We start from the raw sequence: 21,807 nt of genomic DNA, 5'->3' as shown, positions 1-21,807 counted from the left end.
GTTATACCATGTAAATATTGATTTAAATTATTTGTAAAGCATGTTTGCTTTGTTGGATTAAAACGTGTTTTAAATCGCTAATAAGCTTTGTTAATTTTAGTTAAAATGAATTAAACATGCTTGAATTTAATTCAATAGTATTTAACCTGAATTACAAATGACATAATTATATGAATAGAAATGTTGTTATGGGTCTAAGTAACAAGACACAACCTGTGAAGCAGAGATTGAACACTGTATGATCTTGAAATAAATTTATTAATCGTTTGAATATCAAACTCAGTCAGAGCAACTGCATCATGTTCCTCTAGGGGGCAGTAATAACGCTCAGTCTTTAGGAGGCTTTGTGAGATTTTTCGCAATTATTGTGTTTCAATAGCATGCCTTCAGCATCACTTTTGACAGTAAAACCAACATCAAATTATTCTTCTAGGAACCAGAGACTAGACACGCCCTTTGAAGTTGAAACAGAGCATTGTATTTATTTTTAATTCATTTATGTATTATCTTTATTTTCAATAACATGTTTTCTGCTGCAGTTCCGTGGATAAAACCAAAACCAAAATGTTCTTTTAGGTCCAGGTAACAGGACACACCCTGGGAAGCAGAGATTAAACACTGTATGAATTTAAATGAATTTATTTAAATTTTGAATATCAAACTCAGTTAGAACAACTGCCTCATGTTCCTCTAGGGGGCAGTAATAACGCTCAGTCTTTAGGAGGCTTTGCGAGATTTTTCTCAATTGTTGCTTTCAATAACACATGTTATGCTATTGTTTCCTGGATGAAACCAACCTTAAAATGTTCTTCTAGGAGCCAGCAACAACACACAACATTTGAAGTTGAGATAGAAAACTGTATGTATTTTAAGTGAATTTATTATCAGATTTGAATTTAATTCAATAGCATTTACCCTGATTTACAAATGAGATAAAAACCTGCATGGAAATGTTCTTTTAGGTCCAGGTAACAGGACACACCCTGTGAAGCAGAGATTGAACACTGTATGAATTTACATTAATTTATTTAAATTTTGAATATCAAACTCAGTTAGAACAACTTCATCATGTTCCTCTAGGGGGCAGTAATAACGCTCAGTCTTTAGGAGGCTTTGCGAGATTTTTCTCAATTGTTGCTTTCAATAACACATGTTATGCTATTGTTCCCTGGATGAAACCAACCTTAAAATGTTCTTCTAGAAACCAGTACAGACACACAGCATTTGAATGCGAGTTAGAACACTTTATTTATTTTCACTGAGCTTATGTCTTTCTTTGAATATCAATAGCTCGCCTTGTGCTACAGTTCTGTGACTAAAAGCAACATAAAAATGTTCTTCTAGGAGCCAGCAACAACACACAACATTTGAAGTTGACATAGAAAACTGTATGTATTTTAAATGAATTTATTATCAGATTTGAATTTAATTCAATAGCATTTACCCTGATTTACAAATGAGAGAAAACCCTGCATGGAAATGTTCTTTTAGGTCCAGGAAACAGGACACACCCTGTGAAGTTGAGATTGAACACTGTATGAATTTACATTAATTTATTTAAATTTTGAATGTCAAACTCAGTTAGAACAACTTCATCATGCTCCTCTAGGGGGCAGTAATAACGCTCAGTCTTTAGGAGGCTTTGTGAGATTTTTCGCAATTATTGTGTTTCAATAGCATGCCTTCAGCATCACTTTTGACAGTAAAACCAACATCAAATTATTCTTCTAGGAACCAGAGACTAGACACGCCCTTTGAAGTTGAAACAGAGCATTGTATTTATTTTTAATTCATTTATGTATTATCTTTATTTTCAATAACATGCTTTCTGCTGCAGTTCCGTGGATAAAACCAAAACCAAAATGTTCTTTTAGGTCCAGGTAACAGGACACACCCTGTGAAGTTGAGATTGAACACTGTATGAATTTAAATGAATTTATTTACATTTTGAATGTCAAATTAGAACAATTGCATCATGTTCCTCTAGGGGGCAGTAATAACGCTCAGTCTTTAGGAGGCTTTGCGGGATTTTTCTCAATTGTTGCTTTCAATAACACATGTTATGCTATTGTTTCCTGGATGAAACCAACCTTAAAATGTTCTTCTAGGATCCACCAACAACACACAACATCTATATTTGAAAAATTAGTCTATATGTATTTTATACAAATGTATTATCACATCTGAATCTCAATAGCATTGCTTTTGCATCACTTATGATAGTAAAACCAACTGAAAGCAGTTCTTTTAGGACATAGTAATAGATCACACTATTTGAATTTGGGATTGAATATTATGGTTTTTCCTCAAAATGTAAAACTTCTTTTTCTTAATAACATTGCTATTACCACTACTTTTATTCTTTCCAATATGTAACATTTACAGTCTTTTACCAGGTGAGACTGAGTGTGTGTATGTTTCAAAGTTTTGTGTACACAGTTTGATCGCCTTTTTCCCAAGAGTAAAGTATATGGATGGAAAAATTGAGCGTATTTCCTCTTCGTTTTGTACTTTGTAGACGGTCCCTATCTGCTATTTTACATTACAAAATGAATAGGTTTCTGATACAGCAATGCAGATTAAACACATAAACTACATTGTGTGTCCTCTTCTACTTTTTCAAACAATTCGAACACAACTTGTTTTTTGTTCTTATACTGAATCGTTATTGATCTATTGAAGTATTTTCGAAGCTGAATCTCTGACGAATGTCAAACGTCCAATGTCAAACCAACTTTATATCGGTGTTACAGAAACTGTTAAACGCACCAACGTAAATAATAAAATGCACTTACCGGTTGTGGTCCACAAACAACGCCTTCTCCAGACAAAGAGGGAACTGCTCCATCTTTCAAAAATAATCTTTTGCGAATCCGGCATTAAACTGACTGAGATTGAGGAAGCTGTCCTCAGCAAAATGTGCTGCACATATTTTAACATGTGGATTATAATTTTCGGGAACCGAGTTAAACATAAATTGTAACCACTGATTTCTAAGTACAGCGTCCCTGGGAAGGCCAAACAAAGGTGATTGGACTGCGGGATGAAAATAACAGCGTTTAGACGACATGGCGACAAACACACTCTACAAACGCAACTCTTGCTCTTCTCCGTGGGAGCGCAACAAGACCACGCCCCCTTTTTTGTGTATTCCTGTGGGCGGAGGTTAGTCAAAAAACAGTTTTAGTGACGTCATTAAAGAAGGAAGTAGAGGGATGTAGTCCAAACTGGCCGTTCGATGTAGGCGACTTCTGTTAAATAAAATATCTCGCTTGGCATTGAACTTTGAGCTTTAAAATTTTACAGATTTTATTTATACTCTAACAACAACATTACACACTAACTAAAGTTGGAAACATGGGATCACCTTTAAGTTAGACCAACAAGCTATTTTTTTGAGTGTAGGCATGTAATCAGCACGAGATCTTACATCTTCCCACCTCCAGTTCCTGCATCGATGCCCTTCGGCCTTGTCACCATCTGCAACGAAAGAGAGAAACAGCTTAGTAGGGAGACCCTGAAGAGACCAGCCCAGCCGAAACCGGACTAGCTACTTAAAGATATTAAGATATTTAAGATATTTTTCTTACAAAATGCATCGCTCTGCTTCAGAAGATGTTTATTAACCCCCTGGAGACATGGATTTTTTTTTTTTTATGGATGGATGTATTCTTTTTTATTATAAAAAAAATAACACAACCATTATAAACCTTGGAGGACTAAAGATATTTTTAAATATATCTCAGATTGTGTTCGTCTGAAAGAAGATAGTCATATACTAGGATGGCTTGAGAGTGAGTAAATCATGGGCTAATTTTCATTTTTGGGTGAACTATTTCTTTAACTGGAGGAAATCTAAGCCACAAGCCAGAGGGTAGAATCTCAAACTCAGAGTAAAGGGGATGGGCACTATCTGATATGGGTTTGGCTTTCCTACTACCTGTCTATTGTACAAGTCAGTAAATCTACATTGCTCAAAGCCTAAAATTTTACTACTGACCATTACTATTTTTAATCTAATATCATATCTAAATGTGCTAAATATGCTAAAATAAGGGGTAAATCCTGTGTGGATTATGGAATATAGTTATGTAGGCAACCCCAGTTGCTAACTTCTTTTCTGGTAGTATTTGCATAAAAGGTTTACATAAAGCAGTTCATTTGCATTTAGTGCCTTAAAGGGTTAGTTCACCCAAACATGAAAATTCATTCATCAAGTCATTTATTACTCGCCCTCATGTCGTTCCACACCCATAAGACCTTTATTTATCTTCAGAACACAATTTAAGATATTTTATATCTTGCTATCAGCCTTCCGTATTCAATTTATGAAAAAAAAAAAAAAAAAAAAAACGGAACTGGAATTGTGTCAGTTAAGCTTTTTCTGTAAGTTGAATAGAGAAGGTGAAGGACGTAGCATAAGCTTTTTGAACTGCGAGAGTTTTACACTTTCTTCGTATGTTGAATATGGACGGCGGTCTGGCAGAAGCTGGATATTTTACTTCATAACTTGTTAAATATAGATTTTTTTATTTTACACAAATGCATCGCTTCGCTTCAGAAGCCTTTATTAAAAGATTAGTCCACTTTCAAATAAAATGTTCCTGCTAATTTACTCACCCCCATGTCATCCAAGATGTTCATGTCTTTCTTTCGTCAGTCGAAAAGAAATGAAGGTTTTTGATGAAAACATTCCAGGATTATTCTCCTTATAATGGACTTCAATGGCCTCCAAACGGCTGAAGGTCAAAATAACAGTTTCAGTGCAGCTTCAAAGGGCTTTAAACGATACCAGACAAGGAATAAGAGTCTTATCTAGAGAAACCATCACTCATTTTCTAAAAAAAAATACATCTGTATATGCTTTATAAACACAAATTATCGCCTTGAACATACTTCCGCTTTCCGCATTCTTCAAAACGCTTACACTGTATGTCCTGTGGCTTCCCTATTGAACTTACGGAACGAACGCGCCACCAGTTTCGCTTTTTTCCGTAAGTAGAATAGGGAAGGCGTAGGACATACAGCGTAAGTTTTTTGAAGAATGCGTAAAGCGGAAGCACATGCAAGGCGATCATTTGTTTATAAAAAGCATATACGTTTAAATTTTTTTAGAAAATGACTGATCGTTTCGCTAGATAAGACCCTTATTCCTCGTCTGGTATCGTTTAAAGCCCTTTGAAGCTGCACTGAAACTGTAATTTTGACCTTCAACCGTTTGGTGCCCATTGAAGTCCACTATATGGAGAATAATCCTGGAATGTTTTCATCAAAAACCTTAATTTCTTTTCGACTGAAGAAAGAAGGACATGAACATCTTGGATGACATGGGGGTGAGTAAATTATCAGGAAATTTTATTTGAAAGTGAACTAATCCTTTAACCCCCCGGAGCCGTGTGGAGTATGTTTATGATGGATGGATGTGGATGGAGACACTTTCTTCAGCTCATACTCATTGATCCTGTTCACTGCCATTATAAAGCTTGGATGCGTCAGGATATTTATTAATATAACTCTGATTGTGTTCATCAGAAAGAAGAAAGTCATATACACCTGGGATGGCTTGAGTGTGAGTAAAGCTTGGGCTAATTTTCATTTGAAAGTGAACTAATCCTTTAAGTTGAGGAAAAAGAGCATTGTTTAAATATCTGTGACATACAGTACTGCTTATATTATTTCTGAATCTGGGCTGGTGTGGCTACAGTGAATTTTTGTCCCATTCCGCCCCTGCACAGATCTCATGCAAATAACCATGATATCAGACTAACAGCCTTAAAATTAGGAAGAATGAAAAAGGGAAATGAATATATTTACAAAGAAAGAGGAAGATGGGAAAAACAACTAACTACATGCAAATGGAGTTCACTTAACAAAAAGCTACAGAGGCTATTTTATATGATTCTATATTGTTATTTTTTTCATTTTTTTTAATTTTTTTTAAATATATTTTAATCATTAAAAGCCATCTCTTTGTATATATTTTATTGTCATTGTTATTATTGGGGCTAGGGTTATTTTTCTATGTTGAAACTAGACAATTTTATATTTAGGAACAAAATCTTTGTAAGGCTGGTGTTTGGTTTGGGCTCTCTCTCTCTCCTCTTTTTTTTTTTTTTCTTCATATTTCATATTCACATTTTTTTCATATTTCATGTTTTCCATGTCATGTGTTTCCCATGTACCCCATGTGATCATGCCATATGATAATTGCTTTGTTGAACAAGTCTTTTGTTTCCTGTTGTGTCAAGTTCCCATTGTTTCATTGGGTTCAGTTGTTTCTCGTTTTCTCATTAGTGGTCAGTTATAGCCCTGTTTCCTGGTCTAGCTGTTTCCTGGTTATACTGTAACCTGCTGTTGTGATTTTATGTCCAGGCCATATCAAGTCAAGTTCATGTTAATGCTTATTCAAGTTATGCTTATTTTTTTTTTTTAGTTATTGTTTTGTTTTTGTACACTTTTGGAATAAATCGCGCTTGGGTTCAAAACTCTGACTTGAGTTGTTATGACTTAGTGATCAAACACAATGCCACCTCACCCATGCTAAATTTAGATCACTGCACTACATTATTTCTTTGTTTTTCTTTAGTGTATCAAAGTACATCTTATGGTCAGTCTGACAAGGTAATACATGAGGGTTTTTTAGCTGTGAATGTAAAACGTTGTTAAAAAATCATTAAAAGATTAGTTAATTTTGTTTTTCAGAAACACTGGGTTTCTAAACAAAGTACAATATCATACAGTTTAAAATTTAAAGCTTTGTCATGTCCATTTTAATGTCAATCTGAAATTAGAAATGGCAACAGAAAAATAAATGTTCATTATCTTTAGCATTAGATAAATCTACCAATGACTACATTTCATAATGTTGGTGTGGTTTTGTATCTGAATGGAAATCTTAGAGTTAGCCTATATAATGTTGAGTTAATCTGTTTCAATATAAACTCTCATCAAGTTGTTTTGCACTGGGATTTCTCCCCTTCTCTCCCAGGAAAAAGGGATCTGGGTGGAGGTTACACAATATTGCTAGTCAAGAGTCAAGAGGCATTTATTTATCATTTGCAATTATAGTTAATACGGGGGAAAAACTGTGCATTGAAATGCTTGTGACGAGGCTCAGACATACAGTGACAATAATAGGACCATACATAAACCATACATTAAAAAAAAAGAAAAAATAAGTGCAGCATGACCTGTTTTTTATATCAACAAAATCCTGTTTGCTAAAAATCCGGTTGCTTAATTAGCAGCAATTCAGCATATTAGAATGATTTTGGAAAGATCATGTGACACTGAAGACTGGAGTAATGATGCTGAAAGTTCAGCTTTGATCACAGGAATAAATTAGTCTACATTTCAAAATATATTCAATTAGAAGGCTTTTTTTAATTTGTAATATTATTTTGCAATGCTACTGTTTTTACTGTATTTTTGATTAAATAAATGCAAAACGTATTGTATATTGCCCTGACATGTAGACCGATATATCTGTTTTTTGTCTCTAGTCGTTCCACGGCTTTTCAATACGGCGTGGCGGTCATAACAAGTATAGCACGTACCAAACTGCGGCGTTCCGGTTTTACTTTGTTAAAAAAAAAAAAAAATAATAATAATAAAAAATACATTGTCGCATTGATTATTTCACTTATTTTAGTACCAACACACAGACACGATAAAAAATGAAATACAAATTCATAAATTAAATCTGTAATATAGGCAAAGTTTATTTGGCCTTCATATAAAAACTGTGGTATTGGGGGGGAAAACATTAAAGGGATAGTTCAGCCAAAAATAAAATTCTGTCATCTTTTACTCACCCTCAAGTTGTTCCAAACATGTATGAATTTCATTCTACTGCTGAACACAAAAGAAGATATTTTGAAGAATGTCGGTAGCCAATCAGCAGAGGTGGAAAGTCCAGGGGTCAGAAAGTAAAAGTCCTGCCATATTTTTATTCCACCCACTGAAGCATTAATGAGATAAATAAGTGTTTAATTGAGTGATGATTGACCATTATTGAACACCTGATGATAACAAGCAGAATCACCAAAGGAGAAAAATCACAAGTTTAAGTCACCATCATGGAGATCAGGGGTTGCTTTAGTTGAGCTCTTGACCTTTGATTTTTTAATAACGTATTATATTTGGCTGCTGAGTTATAACACCCAGACAAGTAGTGATGGCGAGATGAAGCATTGAAGCTTTTCAGCCAAGTGGTTCACAAAAGGGTTCATTTCTCGAGGCTTCATTTGCTCACAATACCACCTGGTGGTCAAAGAGTGAAAAACAAGCAGATACATTACAGATGACCTGATGCAATCTGATATACACTTTATTTTGCGCCAATTATGGCTTAGAAATAACGATGAATAAAAAAAATCAATTTCCACAAAGACTTATATATTTATTTGAATGTACTGTGTATTTTCTGGTTGTATATAATGATTGTACAACATATCTGTGTCATAAACGTATTGGCTTTTAAATGAATGGGGCTATTAAATGTGTGTAATAAATTCTTTGGTCATAACAGGAATTTCAGGAGGGGCGATATTATTATTCTGTAACCACCCATTGTGAGGGGATCCCATGGGTTTATATATCTGTCAAAATATCGCGCCAAGATTCGAACCGCATCCAGTCGAACCATTCGAACCAGTCAGGCAGAAGCGAGGCTTCGAACGTCATCAATGACATCATTGATCTAAAGCGATACACGCTTCACTGAAAGCTTCCGGGATTTCTCGACACAAGCTCCGAAGCCTCGGCACAGAACGTAACATCACTACAGACAAGCAAAGAGAAAAGATGATTAGTTGGTGTTGGTTATGTTTTCACATAATCATTATTTGATCTGAATCATTGAACTCATTTAGAGCTCAATCTCTGAGTTAGATTTCCGTTATTGATTACAGCAGCACTGTGATTCTACAGCAGAAGATTAGCTTTATCAATATAATTCAAAGGATTTATCAAAAGCTGTTCTGACAAAAAAAAAGTAAAAACCTTAGCATTAGGCACACACAGACATCAAGAATCAGCCTGTGAATCTCAACAACGGTGACAAGCAACATATTCTGATCAACAGATCAACTCTGAACATTAGAAAACAAGCTACTAAAAAGTCACAGAAAAATAGCAAAAATTAAAATAGTGAGAATAAAGGAAATTACTGAAACAATTAAGCTCATAATTCATTCATGCAGCAATGCATGATGGGAGCACCAAGATTGATTGGAGGCACCCAGAATGCACTGCAACATGCATTATTATTCTCACCACTGTTGAGATTCACAGACTGATTCTTGATGTCTGTCTCTAAATTAAAGACTTTTTTTTCCTTTACATCAGAACAACTTTTGAGAAGTCTTTTGGACTATATTGTGAAAGCTGATCTTCTGCTGTAATCAATAATGTTAATGTAACTCAGAGATTCAGATCAAATAATGATTAACAACACCACCTGATCATCTTTTCTCTTGGCTTGTCTGGTTGTCATAACTCAGTTACAGACAAACAACATATAGTATTAAAAAGTCAAGGGTCAAGAACTCAACTAAAGCAAACCCTGATCTCCATGATGGTGACTTAAAGGTGCTACAGAGGATGTTTTGTTTTATACATTTTTGCAATATTACTTGAAACTGTCGTTACCAACTGATAAAAGACTATTTATTAGATGCACTGAAAGGAATAATATTAATATACATCATCTGTGCACGAGGTAGGGCCTTAATCGTTTACACGATTGGCCCTCTGGCTAGTCAATCACTGGACGTGCGCACTCCAGTAACTTTCCACAGGTGCCGCATGCAATGTTTTTGTCAGGAGTAACAACTGCAGATTATGAGTTACCTGCGGTGAGTCCGACATAATGAATCCACTAACACGACACAGCGAATGCCGGTGGTAAACAAACACTCGTGTTCAATACTCCTGCAGGAGTTTTGGGAGGCGTTCCCTGCGAAATGAGCTGTGAAAGAGGGGGTTGTTCTTACGCATGTGCTCGTTTCAAAAACTCACTAACAGTCTTTGGTTTCTCAGTCGTCGAAAACATCCTCAGTAGCACCTTTAAACATTGTGATTTTCTCCTTTGGTGATTCTGCTTGTTATCATCAGGTGTCTTCAATAACAGTCAATCATCACTCAATTAATCACTTATTTATCTCATTAACTTTAACACCGCTTCAGCGGGTGGAATAAAAATATGGCAGGACTTTTACTTTCTTACACATAACCAACAGTTGATGGACCGCATTGACTTCCATAGTATTTTTTCTTCCATACTATGGAAATCAATGGGGCCCAACAACTGTTGGTTATATTCCATATTCTTCAAAATATCTTCTTTTGTGTTCAGCAGAAGAGAGAAATTCACACAGCTTTGCAACAACCTGAGGGTGAGTAAATGATGACAGAATTTTTATTTTTGGCCGAACTATCCCTTTAAGGAAAACCCACGCTGGGGTTCGCTCCTTTAGATACCGAACCAGTCACGTGGTTTCAGCGGAGCCTCACACGACATAAATCACGTGGTTTCGACAAAAGCGAATCAAGCTCCGATATAGAGCTTTAATTTGAATTTTAAGTGTCTTATCTCATTCTCAATAAGTTTATATGCTTCTGCATCATCAATCGCCAATTCGAATTAATATAAACACAACCTTTCTAATATCTGCTTTTCACCAGCTGATCAGTCTCCGTAAAGACCGTCAAAAATTGCCAGTGCCGACTATATTTCAAGTCGTCACGGCGGGGGTATACATGGGTTTCAAAGACGTCACTTCCGCTATGCCCGCCGCCATATTTGGGACCGGTCACAGCTGCGCGCCCTGTTTAAGTCTATGGTGACAGCAGCTACAACTACCAGAGGAAGGCCAACAAAACGCTCTCAGAAGGTTCACAACAAGTTTATAATAGATCTTGGATATGTGGTGCTGTTAGCCGTTTCAACAGTCGTCAGAACTTCAAATTTATTTGATTTATTTGAAATATTATGAATTCTAGTTGCTGTGTTTCGGCGTGTTACAGGATGAACAAATTCACGACACCAGCTGACTACATTACTTAGTTCAAGTACATGCGTGCATGATTTTGTGCAAATATAAGTTGTAATTTTATGTATAGCTTGTATAAATATATATGAATTACCATAGGATGTGTCCTGTTGAGTTAATTAACCTTCTAGCAAAGCGCTTCAGTTTACGGGTGTTCATTCAGCGCGCGCAGCTCAAATAATACTGTTATCAAAATGAATCTGTTATTGATGTTATTGTATACAAAAAAAAAATCTGTTATTGTTCATGATCCTTATTATTAATCAAACTATGTGTTGATGAAAATAATACTAGAATATAAGAGCTAGTTATTAAAAATAATGCATTCGTTTTCTAAAAGAAATATTAAAGTTTTAATAATACTGTGTAGTAACGTTAAACATTTTAATGACTTAATCATTGCTGTTTGAGCTGCGCACGCTGAAGCTGAAGAGAATAAAAAAACCCATAAACTGAAAGTTAATTAACTTTCAACTTTTTAATTAATCAACGGAACACATCCTATATAAAATAATCCAGATATTAATACAAAATAAAAATAATATTACAACTAGTATTTGCACAAAATCACGCACAGATGAACTTGAAGTAACCTCATTGAAACTCCGAAACACAGCAAATAAGCCCAAATAATTCACAACGTTATTTTACAAGTATATACGATTATAATATCATGTATAAGAAGAAGACAGTCCCAATCATATTAATGTTTTGTCTTTTTGAGCGCTCGCACTGAAGCTATAGATGATCATCAGCTCTGTGGGTTATTTACCTCAACGAAACACATCCTTTATGAGAATAATCAGATATTTATACTTAATAAAATTAATAAGTTTTATCTGTACAAAATGACGCGAATGCACAAGTGAAGTTTGAACAAGTTATGTAATCAATGTTTAACTCAGTCGACGCGCTCTTACCACAACAACACGCTGAAACAACAACACAGAGAATTCACAACATTTTATTACAATAGTGTCCTCGTTATAATGTTACGTAAATGACAGTCCCAGCAGTTATTAATGTTGTGCATTGCTGTTTGGCTGCCAGTGGTGTGGTCCCTTCTGAATGAAGCCAATAATTCTGCCGATCTAACTACTTTGGGATCAAATAAATTTGTAGTTCTGACGACTGTTGAAACGGCTAACAGCACCACATATCCAAGATATATTATAAACTTGTTGTGAACCTTCTGAAAGCGTTTCGTTGGCCTTCCTCTGGTAGTTGTAGCTGCTGTCACCATAGACTTAAACAGGGCGCGCAGCTGTGACCGGTCCCAAATATGGCGGCGATAGAATACAGTGACGTCACATGAAACCCATGTATAGGGTAAAGTTTTCAATTAGCAATAATCGCGCCTCGGATAAACCTCATAGGCTACGATACTGCCACTGCGCAAAGCTAAAGATCACATGTCCAATGGTCAGGATTACCTCAAACATGCAACACTTTACAGAGACGGTAACCACATGACGCTCACCACAAGTTTAACCAAGCGAAAAACGATTAAGACATTAATAGTGATATCAATCGAGTGGTGTGACTAAAATGTGCAAATAAGCAAAAATAGCATTAAAAAATATATATTTTCGCTTACTTTCGCGTTGCATCACGGGAACGCAGTGACGTAGGAGACATGTAAGGTCGGCTAATGGTGGTGAATTTAGTTTCAGAGCAATAACAAGCAACCGTGAATCCGAGAATATCCGCGGACCTGATTATACATGCGAGTAATGCCAGAAAACAACCCTAAATATGACATAAGAGAGTTATAAATCCGAATTTAAGAGCATGATGACATCACGGCTACGTAAGCGTCACGCTGATGCAGTACATTTAACCACCGCTAGATGTCAGCAACAGCTCAATTATGAGACCATCAACCGAATAACGCTAAAACTGCAACGACAAACAATCCACAATCAAGAAGTTTTAATGTATAGAGAATGATTGTACAGCTGACTGCTGTTATATTAGTGTGTATAAAGAGTGGGTTGTCACTGTCAGGTTGTTCATTGTGCTGATGATGCTGACAGAGCTCAGTCTGTGATGACGTGATGTCAGCGCTTTGACTGACAGGGTGACGTCTTCATGATCAGCACAACTGTCAGTCATCAGGATTTCAGCTCACGTTGACCTACATAACCTTAAAGTTTGTGTTTGCATTCTTTAAACTCATTAATCACTCAGATAAGAACTTTCTCAAACCTATTTTATGAAATGCATTCTATAGTTTTTAGGGCTGATAAATGTAGGACACATCTGTCTTGATTTATTGTTGTACAGTTTCTCTATCCACAGTGTTTGTCTTAGATGTCACTGCACACTTACTGTTCTAGAAATCTCTTTTTAGCGGGGATAAAAATGTGATGTTAGTGCTAGTTTCTGTTTGTATATATATATATATATATATATATATATATATATATATATATTTGTATTTTGTACCAATATTACCTCTGTATGGAGCTTCACACGATAAAGCGCATATGAAAGCAGCCTGAGGGCCCTGTCATCCCTGCATTGATTTGGATCCGGATCTCAGGGCTGGAAATAGAGATGAACAGATGGCAGAGTGATGGCACTGGATCAGGCTGAGCGGCCGGGCCGGGCCGCACCCACGCCATACCCGCTGCACCGTGAAATCACTGGGGGTTTTGCACCATGCCCACACGAGAGCTCTTGCTTTCTCTGTGAGAAATAGCTGCTGCTCTGAAGGATAAAAATTCCTCATGTCATGTAGGAACAGCTCCGCAGCAAATACTGCATTGCTTTAAGCTGTAAAGTTACTTATACTTTTATTAAGATACTTCTTAATATTATAAAGAAATAAAATTAAAATATGCATGCATATTGTTTTAGTAGTAGTAGTAAGTTACTTTAAAGTTATTATCATATTTTTACAGAGAAATTATATTGCACTAGAGCAAAAATAATTCATTATTATTACTTATTAATATAATAAAATAAATATAAAAAGTATATTAAAGGAATAGTTACTTATAATTATTACATTTATTATTATTATTGTTACATATTGATATTATAAAATAAATACAAATATACATTTGCCACAAAATTGTATTATTATTAAATTACTTATTAATGTTATAAAAAATAAAATTATATTTTTATAGAGCAATATTGAGTTATAGAGCTCAAGTTAATTATCGTTATTATTTTTACTAATATAAAATAATATTTTATAGGGCATTATTGAATTATAGAGCAAAAGTTATTATCAACAAGTTACTTATTGATATTATAAAATTAATATAACAATTATAAATTATATATTTTTTATTTTATATACATATATATAAAATAAAAAATATAATTTATAATTATGTTTTATATAAATTATTACTACTATATATTATTTTATAAGGCAATTATGTTGCACTATAGAGCAAAAAGAATTCATTATTATTTTTCTCATATTAATATTCTAAAATATATATAAAATAAAATTATTAAAGAGAGAAAGTTTTATTAATAAAAAATTGTATTAATTAATTTTTTTTTGGCAATGTTGCATTATAAAGCATGAGTTAATTATCCTTATTATTTTTACTAACTCATATGATAAAATAAATATAAAATAAAAGTATTAGAGAAATAAAGTTACTTATAATTATTAAGTTTTATTATTATGATTATAATTATTATTGGTAGGCCTATTACTTAGTTACTATTATTTATATTATAAAATAACTATTAAATATAATTTGATTATATATTATTATTATTATTATTAAGTTACCTAATAATATTATAAAACAAAAAATATTTTTTATATTGCATAATGAAGCAAAAGTCAATTATCATTTTATCATTACTAATAAATATGCTAAAATAAATATAAAATACAATTATATTAGAAAATATTAGTTTGTTATTTAAGCAACTGAAATGTAGCAAAAATGCATGAGAACTGAAATCTGTAGAAAAAAACTGAAAACTGTAGGAGATCAAAGCAAAGCCCCGGTATAAGGTATTAGACTGATTTAAAAATGAAGACTGCATGATGAAAATGCCTTTGTGCTCTTTGATCAAAGTGATGACAACAACCTAGTTATCTGAGTGTGTGTGTGTGTGTGTGTGTGTGTGTGTGTGTGTGTGTGTGTGTGTGTGTGTGTGTGTGTGTGTGTGTGTGTCAATTCAGTGAAGTTGGGATCATTATCAAGAAATAACATTGACATTTCCGTTTCAGCTTCCCAAATGCAGGTTATTTATGTACGAGTCGGAGTCGGCATGAAGTCTTACATTAGATCTGTGTGAATAAGAAACCAGAACTAAATGAGGTTGAGTGGAGGAGTGACTGTCATCTCTCACTCCACTGAGTCATAAAGCTACACAACTCACAAACACAACGCAGGACGAACAAAACCAACAGATGCAAGTGTGGATGCATGAATAGAGCTGATCTCAAAGCACACAGGTGGGCATACCTGCGCAACACAATTAGCACATGCAGCTGGTCAAAAGCAGGATCTTAGTCTTCAAACACACACACACACGTCTTCAGACTGTGTGGAACTTGTCTGTGACAAACTGCTATGGGGATACAGCAAAAACCACTGTCTAAAGTATAGACCTTAGTCAGGTAAATAGGCACCATATTGAATTTACTGCGAATGAAAACGAAGCTGCGATATGTTGCATACAAGCGAAGTATGTTGAAAAGACAACACGTCGACAGACAAGACAGAGCAGGTTATTTATGATATTAAACAAAGTCCCAGCTTTCAAAATGTGTAATATTTTAAGAAATTCTAACAACAAAAACCGTTTGTTGCTCTATAATGTGTCGTGACAGATCGCAGTAGCGCCTCAGCTCAAGCGGCTTGTGAACCGATCATCTCTTCCTACCAGTTAATTTATAGCATCAAATAAGCATGAATGAACATCAGAAGGAATGTTGTTTCAAACGTGGAAAGACGTCAGTACACACCATTTTTCAAGTTCAAGTCCACCGAGGTTAATCTTCTAACTGCTTTGTCAGACAAAATGGCGGATTCGGCGTTATGATTGGTTAGATCGCTTGTCAATCAAACTCCCGGCGAAGGGTCAATTCCAGCGCAAACCAAATCATCGGTTTAACGTTGAAAGAGAGTGAAGTAAGATGTAAATAGTGAAACATTTAATTCGTCAACTGCTTTGTGATAGAAATGGTAAACAACCAACAGTAACATCCAGTGATGCAAACTACTCAATTTTTTTTTTCAAATATGTCCGTTTTGCATTGAAAATATGCATTTACGTGATTCCTAACTGAGTGTGAAGAGACGAAACATTTTATATTTTCGACATGTTAGGCATACAAATAAAACTACATGTGTGCAAATTTTAATGCAAATTGATGCAAATATTATTATTTTATTCAAATATTATTATTTTTTCAGCCGATTCGACATGTTGAATCCGCGTCGGAGCTCGTCGGTCCGTCGGGCCATCTGAACATTCTGATTGGCTGTTCAGCTACTGCCACCTGCTGGTACGAAAAGGCATTTCATCTTACGCAGGCGCAGAACGGACGTGCTACTTGTCCGTCGGCTGTCGAGCGTCAGTTTGGTGTGTCAGGCCAACTTTGGACCCAAACGCTGCCGACGTGAGCATACCCCGCAGCCTGCTAGTTCGTCGCCCTGGTGTGTTCCTGTCTTAATAAATGACATTATTTAAATTTTTGGGTGAACTAACCATTTAACAGTGTTGCCGCAGGTTGTTTTTCATGTCCGCGGGTTGAAACAACCCCAATAACGTGATATTTAGCCCCTGGATTGCGAATTTTACAAGGGGAACCCCACCAAAAAATGCGGATTTTACCCCCGGGATGCAATTGGGCTAGTTTTGAGTAGCAATTGAATGGGTTTTGTTGTGAAAACCTGGCAACCCTGGCCTTATCATAGTGTAGCCTATAATTTTTTACATTGTATAAAGCTAGTAATTTCAGGATGGTACTATGACAATACAGTGCTTTTGTTTATGTATACCAATCCCTAGCACAACCCTTCTTAAACAAGCCTATGCCAGTTCTGGTCAGGTTGTAGCGGAGTTTTGGGCACTTAGCTTGGGAGACCAGACCACCACAACCAGCAAACTAGTTTAGGCTGGATTAAAGGGTTAGTTAACCCAAAAATGAAAATTCTGTCATTTATTACTCACCCTCATGCTGTTCCACACCCGTAGGACCTTCGTTAATCTTCGGAACACAACTTAAGATATTTTAGTTGAAATCCGATGGCTCCGTGAGGCCTCCATAGGGAGCAATGACATTTCCTCTCTCAAGATCCATAAAGGTACTAAAACATATTTAAATCAGTTCATGTGAGTACAGTGGTTCAATATTAATATTATAAAGCGACAAGAATATTTTTGGTGCGCCAAAAAAACTAAATAACGACTTATTTAGTGATGGCCGATTTCAAAACATTGCTTCAGGAAGATTCGGAGCATAAATGAATCAGTGTATCGAATCATGATTCAGATCGCATGTCAAACTGCCAACGGCTGAAATCACGTGACTTTGGCGCTCCGGACAGCAGATTCGACACACTGATTCATTTGTGCTCCGAATCTTCCTGAAGCAGTGTTTTGAAATCGGCCATCACTAAATAAGTCATTATTTTGTTTGTTTTTTTGGCGCACCAAAAATATTCTCGTCGCTTTATAATATTAATATTGAACTGATTTAAATATGTTTTTAGTACATTAATGGATCTTGAGAGAAGAAATGTCATTGCTGGCTATTTTAGCAGGGATATCATATTTTTTTTTACATTTAGCTTCCATAGTCTCTTGAAGAGAGGTTCTTAACAAGATTTAGCTTTTAGCTCGACATAAAACTGTGGCGCTCATGGTGCGAAATGTCTGTCCAGCGCAAATTTACATTGAGGAAAAAAAATTAAAAACAGCACAGACGTATGAAAGAATACGACCTCTGTGTTATTCAGAATTTCGTTTTGTACCAATCAAAATTTGACAAATAGTCAACTGCCGCTTTTCCAGAGGGACTGGAGTCTCTGAGAGGTGTGCGATGAATCAGATGCGGCGCTTTAGCGATATGTGTGTCTAAAAAAAGCCGCCTAGAATGTGTGATGAGTTTTTCTCAACACTGCGATCTCACGCTATGCCACCTTTCTGCGTGTAAGAGCCTCCATCTGCCGCACAATCTTTCCACCGGCCACGGGAAGCCACCTGACTGGGACGATTTACAGGCGCCAAGATCCTTCACTTGAACACATAGAGTCTGAAGCTCTGAGGGGAAAAAGACGCAGGAAAATTCAGCTGTCAGGGAAGTAAATCATTATAAATCAGGCTATGAAAACGGAATCGGCAGTAAGGCCGTATTGACTTTATGTCTCAAGGTCTGAAAGAGGATGGATGAGGAATTCACATCTTTTATGGGTAGTTAAATTTAACCAAGGCCTCCTTTTTCTGGTTTAGGACACACGACGAGCTCTTGTTGCTCGTCTCGGCCAGTAGAGGGCGCTCTAACGGCGTCGAGCTCGAGCACATAAACAGACAGATGGAAACGATACTTTATTGATCCCTGAAGGGAAATTCAGTGCAAAACGGCAGCAACATCAAATAAAGTGTGCATAAATACACAACTTTCAACAAACAACACTAAACATTACATAGAGTGCAGCCACTCGTGTCATATAGGGCCATATTGCTATCCAGCGCTGTCATTAATGGCTCAAAATCAACTATTATGAGCTGAAGGCTATGGCTAAATATAAATTATTTTAAAATACACTGTATTTAATGCTTAGCCCTCGAATGCAAACACTTACAAAACAGTACCAAGATACTTTGGTACTGTAGGCCTATAGTACTGCAAGGTGCTTCAAAGAATACCGTGGTATTAGCATGATACACGTTTAAAAAAAGTGGTAATTTTTGCAGCTTTATTTTGAAGAGAGACTGATATAGTTTAGAAATGCATTGCTGGATTTAACCTCTGACTCAAATATTTTTGTTACAGCGTCATGATCTGCGGTTCTGCAGAACTGTGTTGTTTAACAATCCAGTCACACTTAAAAATAATTCAGTCGCACATGTGTCTGTCCGCTCTGGCCTGTAACTCATCACTCACATGGTTCCAGTGAAGGCCGTTTCTCTGCACGGATCTCATTACCCAATCTCTCTCTTTTTCATTTCCTTATCTTGCTATCCATGTCTCTTCTCCCACTCTCTCTTTCTCACACACACACTTCCATCTTGTGTACAGCTGCCTCAGCTGTAAGTCTGACTCAGGGCCGCCACTCTTGATTCATCCCATGAGTCTTTGGGGCAGTGCCCGCTCTCTTCCCAGACGTGCGCATTTGCATAACCATAAATCACTCACCAAAAGTGACACTCGGTAAACAATGAGGCTCTGGATCTCGGCCTCTCTCTTTCTTTCTAGACAGCTACAGGTTTCAGTCAAAATAAAGAGATGAATCTTACAAAACATGGCTTAAAGGACATGTCCAAGTTGTATTTCACCTCCAAAATCTAAAGAAAGACATATAAAATTATATTTTGCACAAAGAAAATAAAGCAGGGATTAAAGGGACAGTTCACCCCAAAAATGAAAAATCTGTCATCATTTACTCACCCTCAAGTTGTTTCAAACCTGTATGAATTTCTTTCTTCTGCTGAACACAAAATAAGATATTTTTGATAAAATTTTCATTTTTGGGTGCACTATCGCTTTAAGAAATCCCATTATCTGTAAAAGTAATGATATTATTTATTAAATAATATTAATGTAAAATATTAAGTAATAATTTATATTTATGTTTTTGCATTGTGATATTATTTTCATGACAATGAAGCACATCCTTCCTCCCATTCTCATTAGCGTAATTCAAAGAAGGCTAATTATCTATAATACGAATTATATTATTTAAAAAATATTAAAATATTAATGTACTATAAATTAACATTATTTTATTTTTTGCATTGTGACATTATTTTCAACACAGTTAAACACAACCGTCCTTCCATTCTCATTACCGTAATGCAAATAAATCTCATTCACTGTAATAGGAATTATATTATATTATTTATATATAGTATTAAAATATTAATGTACTATCAGTTAACATTTTTATTTTTTTTGCATTGACATTATTTTCAACATTAAGCACATCTTTCCTTAAATTCTCTTTACCGTAATGCAAAGAAGTCTCATTAGGAATTATATTATTTAAATAATATTAAAATATTAATGTACTATAAATTAACATTTTATTTTATTTGCACTGACATTATTTTCAACACAGTTAAGCACAATCTTCCTCCCATTATTCTCTAAAATATTAATTATATATTACATTTGTTTTTAGTTTTTTTTTTTTTGCTATATTATATTATATTATATTATATTATATTATATTATATTATTCATGTATGTAACATAATGTTATTTTTAAATAGTAAAAAAATAAATAAAATAAAATATAAAAACTTAAAGTAAAGCATTCAGATTATGGTAGTGTAATTGTTATGAAAATAATGCAAAAGTTCTTAATAGTCCTAAACTAGGCTTCATTTTCTATTTTGCAAGATATCAACTAGAAAAATTGGTGGTGTGTATGTGGAGGATGATTTTGTGCATGGCTGTATGTGGTGTACACATAGAAAATGTTCTGGAGATGACGCCTGGATATCCAGTGCATGTAACGACGTGTTCGTAATCTCTTGGGCCCTGCACAAGAATGCTGGCAGAAAGCATTTACAAACAGCTTTCAAATTTACAGCCCCATACAATAGAATCCCATATAGAGATTCAGGTTTGACACCTCGTATTTGATTGAACACTTCATATTTTGCTTCCCCACACAGAGCGACAGAAATAGGATAATTTATTGTACGACCCCTGACAGCAATAAACTACACAGTGTCCCACTACAGGAGATGGATGTTACTGTGTTACACTTTCACAGGTGACTTGAACTTTTGACAGATGATACACACAATAGAGTTTGATCCATCAGAAAAGTGGAAGCTGTTTGAGTTCAGCTGAATGCTGACTGTGCTGCATAAATGCCGATGTAAAAACACAAATAAAGCTTATGGTATCAGAAGGTATTATCACATCATGCATGGTACTTTGATATAAAACATGGTACTGAATGATTACCATATTTACATCCATATTAAGCACCTACAAAAAGTAGGCTACTATATTACCATAGTATTTTGGACCTGTACCATGTAAAGTACCAAAAAATGTCATAGTATATATCACCATATCTCTCTGTGCGTATATAGGCTACTAATAGTGGAACACGGTTCATTGACGAATAAGGTTTTTAAAAGCGTAAAAAAAACAACTAATGGAGATATAATTGATTTTGAAGTTTTATTAAGTGTTAATAAGGTTTTTATAATCAATTAACACTGCTTTTGTCATTTTTTACAAGACGGACAAAATTTGTCACCAAAAAAGTCATTTTGTTTAACCAAAATTTTGGTTTTACCAAATGACCCTTTTGGTTATACCGAATGACAGTATTTTCAAACAATGCTAACAGGCTAATATCTAGCTAGCTAGCAAAAGGACAATCAAATATATTATATTTAGTACAAGTTTTTTAAATATTACAACATTTTCCATGTTTTATAGCGGTTGTACCGAATGACCTAATGTTTCGGAACGTGTATGAGCAACTGAAAACATTATTATAATTTTTTTTTTACTTCGCTTCACTTCGCTTTCCTTTGGAGGTGTCTGAATGATGTCGCATCCTGTCACATG

The 21,807-nt window shown here is 35.2% G+C and overlaps 1 non-coding gene across 1 annotated transcript; it reads right to left on the bottom strand.

Annotated features, from left to right (window-relative positions):
* Positions 1–12,315: 12,315 nt before the first annotated feature.
* LOC125248070 lies at positions 12,316–12,457 on the bottom strand. The gene has a single exon (XR_007180232.1). It is a non-coding gene; the product is annotated as a U4 spliceosomal RNA (small nuclear RNA).
* Positions 12,458–21,807: the final 9,350 nt, after the last annotated feature.

This window comes from Megalobrama amblycephala, linkage group LG15, assembly GCF_018812025.1.
Source record: "Megalobrama amblycephala isolate DHTTF-2021 linkage group LG15, ASM1881202v1, whole genome shotgun sequence".
NCBI lineage: Eukaryota > Metazoa > Chordata > Actinopteri > Cypriniformes > Xenocyprididae > Megalobrama > Megalobrama amblycephala.
The sequence above is the reverse complement of the archived record's forward strand: the minus strand, read 5'-3'. Positions and strand labels throughout refer to the sequence as shown.